Source organism: Rhagoletis zephyria, unplaced genomic scaffold (assembly GCF_001687245.7).
Source record: "Rhagoletis zephyria isolate East Lansing unplaced genomic scaffold, Rhagoletis_zephyria_1.1 Rzeph_scaffold_01501, whole genome shotgun sequence".
Taxonomy (NCBI): Eukaryota; Metazoa; Arthropoda; class Insecta; order Diptera; family Tephritidae; genus Rhagoletis; species Rhagoletis zephyria.
Genome location: NW_016158585.1, coordinates 113,731 through 118,871, shown reverse-complemented (window position 1 = coordinate 118,871; position 5,141 = coordinate 113,731). Strand labels below are relative to the sequence as shown.

General features: G+C 34.5%; 1 long non-coding RNA gene across 1 annotated transcript; it reads left to right on the top strand.

Annotated features, from left to right (window-relative positions):
- The first annotated feature begins 2,836 nt into the window (after positions 1–2,836).
- LOC108364235 (uncharacterized) lies at positions 2,837–3,924 on the top strand. The gene is made up of 2 exons (XR_001847733.1): positions 2,837–3,030; positions 3,138–3,924. It is a non-coding gene; the product is annotated as an uncharacterized LOC108364235 (long non-coding RNA).
- The last annotated feature ends 1,217 nt before the right edge of the window (positions 3,925–5,141 follow it).

Genomic DNA, 5,141 nt, shown 5'->3' with positions numbered 1-5,141 from the left:
TTTCATAAATGGACAGTTCACCCTAATAATAAACGATCTGGAAGTTCAAATGATCCAGACTTCCGCATACACCCTTCTAATTTTTAACGTTAAGTTCTCAAAACTTTTATACTCGTTTTGTTCTCTAGCAGAACGTTCCCCAGTAGTGCTGCAAAACAATCGATGGGAGCAAATTGTTGTCGCGAAACTTTTTTTATTAGTTTAAGAAAAATAAACCAATACACTGTTTTGTTTTGAACTTTCTTACTTAAACTTTGTTTTATTCTGTATTTTCTAATACTTTCAAGGGCCTATGTGTGCTAGTGGGGTCACTGGCAGCCACTTCAACCTAACCTAACCTAACCTAATACTTACATATAGCCCATTTCCACTAAAAGCTTAACTGCAGTTAAGNCTTCAACCTAACCTAACCTAACCTAATACTTACATATAGCCCATTTCCACCAAAAGCTTAACTGCAGGTCAGGTAAGTTGCAAGAATTTTAACATGTGGTGATCGGCAGGGTTTATTTCTTACTTTTTGCTTTTTTACTTTTGTTTGCTTATACTTAGCATGAAGTTGCAATCTCCCTTTTTCAATGCACTAAACTGCGGTTAAGGTGGAAATGAACTATTCGTTTAAAAATAAAAGAAAAGTTGTATTTTTTAGCTTTTAAATCTATTAAATATGATATGTGTAAATAAAATAATATTTGTGCAGCCCTTTTCCAGTTAACGGGCCACCATATTATTCTATCGATATTATCGATGGTTGTCTTTAAAACTATCGAAAACCATCGATGGTTTTACAGCACTTTTGACCAGACTTTTGTTCTTATTTGATTCTCCTTGAAAAGGTTCTTGATACTTTCGTTCTCAATTTGTTTTCTTTGGAAACGNCTTTTTCAATGCACTAAACTGCGGTTAAGGTGGAAATGAACTATTCGTTTAAAAATAAAAGAAAAGTTGTATTTTTTAGCTTTTAAATCTATTAAATATGATATGTGTAAATAAAATAATATTTGTGCAGCCCTTTTCCAGTTAACGGGCCACCATATTATTCTATCGATATTATCGATGGTTGTCTTTAAAACTATCGAAAACCATCGATGGTTTTACAGCACTTTTGACCAGACTTTTGTTCTTATTTGATTCTCCTTGAAAAGGTTCTTGATACTTTCGTTCTCAATTTGTTTTCCCGAATATTTCGTTCTTTTTATGTTCTTATTGAGTACGTTCCCGAGAGTTTTGTTCGCATTTTGTTCTGTACAGAAACGTTCCAGAACCTTTTGTTCTCATTTGTTCTCTTTTAAACATTTCAAAAATTGAAATAATTTTAATTCACGCTGCTATTTTTCTAAGTAGAACTGTTCGTACGCACATATGTATTATGTGAAATGGAATACATGTTCGCGGTTTTCGCAACAAATTGAACTACCTTGTAGCCTTGTCTGCCTGCAAATTAGATGCCATTTAAACTATTCAAACAAAAACAATTACATTTAAGTACATTACAACGTTGCTGATGAAGTTGTCGTACGGCATGNATACATGTTCGCGGTTTTCGCAACAAATTGAACTACCTTGTAGCCTTGTCGAAAGTCCTGCAAATTAGATGCCATTTAAACTATTCAAACAAAAACAATTACATTTAAGTACATTACAACGTTGCTGATGAAGTTGTCGTACGGCATAGGAGAGTTCAATTTAGTATCAAATATTCCTGGTTATTCGCACCATTGAGTCTGCATATATGGTTAGTATCTATGTACACAAATATATACATATGTGCATTAGGGTGGTCCGCAATTTTTTTAGGGACCAGAACTAAATAATATCGATGATTTATTTTCATCATTAAGATTTAAAATTCACATGCGTTATGCGGCTATTATCTGTTCTGAAAAAATAGTAATAAAATTTTAAAGTTAAGATTTCTTAATATATAAATATAACGATTTTATAAATGAAAAACTGTAAAGCTCGGGCTGCACTATTAAATATTAATCGATAAAAAAGCGGGTTTTCCCCTTTTTATATAATTTTCAGCGGTGCCGCAGGAACATTCCAAAATGTTGATTTTCCTGTGTTTTTTGGGGTGACCCTAATGTACAATGTAATGTATCAATATTACCCCAATCAAAGCTCGTTTTTTAATCACCCCGTTTACACATCCAAATCTCAGATTATTAGCCGTCAAATTAGTTGTGCTTGTTATTCTCACATCTCAAGGAAAAGTTATGTTTCTTCTCTGCGCCACCGTGATCACGTTTTTATGCTATAATAAGCAATATAAATATATTTTAACTTAACATTTTATTAAAAATACCTTTACAAACCTCTTTTCCTTGCTAGCGTACATTTTTGTTTACTTTTACATTTGGCATTTTCTCTTTTTTTGCAAAAACAATCGATAAAACTAGGATGGACACCGAAAAGTTATCGGTTTAATCTGAGATTATTTTATAATTACAGATTAACAAGGGGCGAATTTTATATGCCTATCTCTTGTTATAATTACAGATTAGGGTGTTAAGCTCGAAAATGAGGATAATCTACTTATATGTGAACCTAGTATAAGACAATAACTTTGTGCATAAAATTGTACACTTGCTATTGACCACACGGTTGGCGCTAACTAGTCGTCTACCGTTTGGATGTTTCGCAGTTAAACATGAAAATTGCATTTGCACTTCCGGACCGTTTCGGTTACTTTAAGTAACTGTATTCCAAATTAGCGAACTTATTTTTCAGCGCAGCAATTTGATACAATAACTTGTGCAGTCTAATAATCGAACCATCATGCCATCGCGTCAATATAACAACAACAATAAGAATAAAACGAATAAGACTGCGATGCACTAGTGTTGTTGGGACGGAAGGCAATTGCAGTAGTCAAAGTCAATTGCTCGCAGTGGTGGCGAAAACTTTTCCACTTTCGCGCCACTTACTTACAAGTTGCAAGTCGCCCACAGCTAACACGCAGCCGTTAAAGTTAGCTGCAACTTCAATGGCGAAGTTCGACGCGGAAAACGGAGGTGACGGTAACAGGTTCATTAAAAAGTTGTTTGGCTCTATTTAAACGAATTGGTTTCCTCATCTGCTAAAATGATTTTTTCTGTTGCTTATTTTTCGCTATTTTCATTACGCTTTTCTAGGAATCAACAGCATCGGAGCATGGATGTATTAGCATCCATTAGCGATGGACGGGCTTTCAAATGCTCTGCTCTTGCAATCAATGTCTCATTCAGTTCAAGGCATTAATTCAGATTTTTTTTTTACTGAAAGTTTAGTATAGTGCGTATACGCGGATGTAGTGGTTTTTTGTTATATTAGCTATGTTTATACATACATACATATACATACGTATTATCGCTTTGAAATTACAATCAGCGTAGTTCATCTGAGTTCAGTCCAAGTTACATATTTCAGTTTTAGTTTGGAGTAAATATTTTGTTGAATTATGTATTATTTAGGTTTGGTATGGTTTAGTGTTTGTTGTTTACTTACAATTCCGCATGACAAGTACATAAGTATGTATGTATGTATATGCATAGCTTTGAAAAAATAGAGTATGTCGCTGACATGACTGCCTGCCGCTAGCGGTTCAACCTGTTGGCAGACCGCTGAGAAACCGGTCTCCAGTGCACTTCATCATTGAAACCATTGCGCAACTTGTACAACCAAGCATTAAAAATACATTTCCTTTACAAAGTGGAGCAACAATTTAACGTCAATTGGATCAGCACAAGCGACCACGTTGGGAAAGGCCGTATTTCCTGAAACCGTTGATGTGAAATACGATGGGTGTTCAATGAACCCTAATGAGGGAAATTTTGTGGGAATTAATGAGGAATTACCTTATTAATCCTGCGTAATTTGTTCGCCTTCCTAGTATAAGCTTCAAAGTATGAGAAAATACATATACACATTTGCTTGAACATACCTGCAACTTCGTTGCTAGTCTCATTGTCACACGATGATGTTTTTTTAACAAAGGTTTATTTTAAACTACAGTTGATACCCCAACTGATGAAAAATAAAATTTTCCGCTCAATATTAAAAATCACGTTACCAACCTGTCAAGATATCGAGTACAACTTCAACTAAAGGGTAGAAGGTAAATAAATAAAGGAGATCTTCAAAAAGGTCCAGCAGCGGAAATAAAGCCATATCCGCCATATAAAATCGCGAATTAAACATAGAGGAGACTCTGTCACCAGTTAGCGACAATTTTCGAATCGCAGTCGCAACTTGTCAACATTCAAACCCGTAATACACGTCACAAAACTGCGAAACGACCAGAAAATTGTCATGAACTCGCTATAGAATCTACCCACAAATCGGATTACAGTGCTTCAGCGATTTTCAGATTTTCTGCGCATAGCTGAATGGAGGCGGAAAACTATCGACAGTATTGACTATGGATATTTGCCGATAGTATCGATGAACACTATCGCTAATCGATACTATTGGCCATTTTTAGTTCATAAGAAAAATCTAATTTTTATCAAGAGATGTAGTTTTATTAAATTAAATGTACAATATCGACAGCTGAGTGGAAGATTGACGTATCTCGTCAACCAGTTCGAAAACTTTTCAAGAACGCCCTATCTGAGAACTGGCTGCCGAGATAGGTCGATCTTCCACTCAGGTGTCGATGACCTGTACTTTTTAATTTATTTGTATGCGCACCTGTTCAATGGATACCCTTAGTGTCATAACAGGCATTCCTCCTTTCCATGCTTGCGGGAACCGAAAAACTCATTTAAATTTTTTTTTAACTCATGCTGTTTTTAGGTAAAAAAGTCAAAAGATATAAATTTTTGCTTTTGAAAGTTAAGGTAATTTTTTATTAAATTTGACCTTTAAAATTGCCTCCAAAACTAAAATTTTTAATTTTTTATATTTTTTAGGGCCAAACTCTTAAAAATTGGTTTTTGATGCGCTTTTCGGTTCCTTCGACCACAGAAATGGATTTCTGAACGTAAGAACAGCAAAACTATGTGTTTAGAACTTTTTAAAAAGTTCACTGCATACTGTGTTCAGGTCAAAAAGGAAAAAAATTGAAAATCCCTTAATTTTGAAGGTCATTGAAAGGTCAAGGTAATTTTTTTTTTTCAACAAAACTATTTTTGATCAAAAGCTTTAAAACACTATTG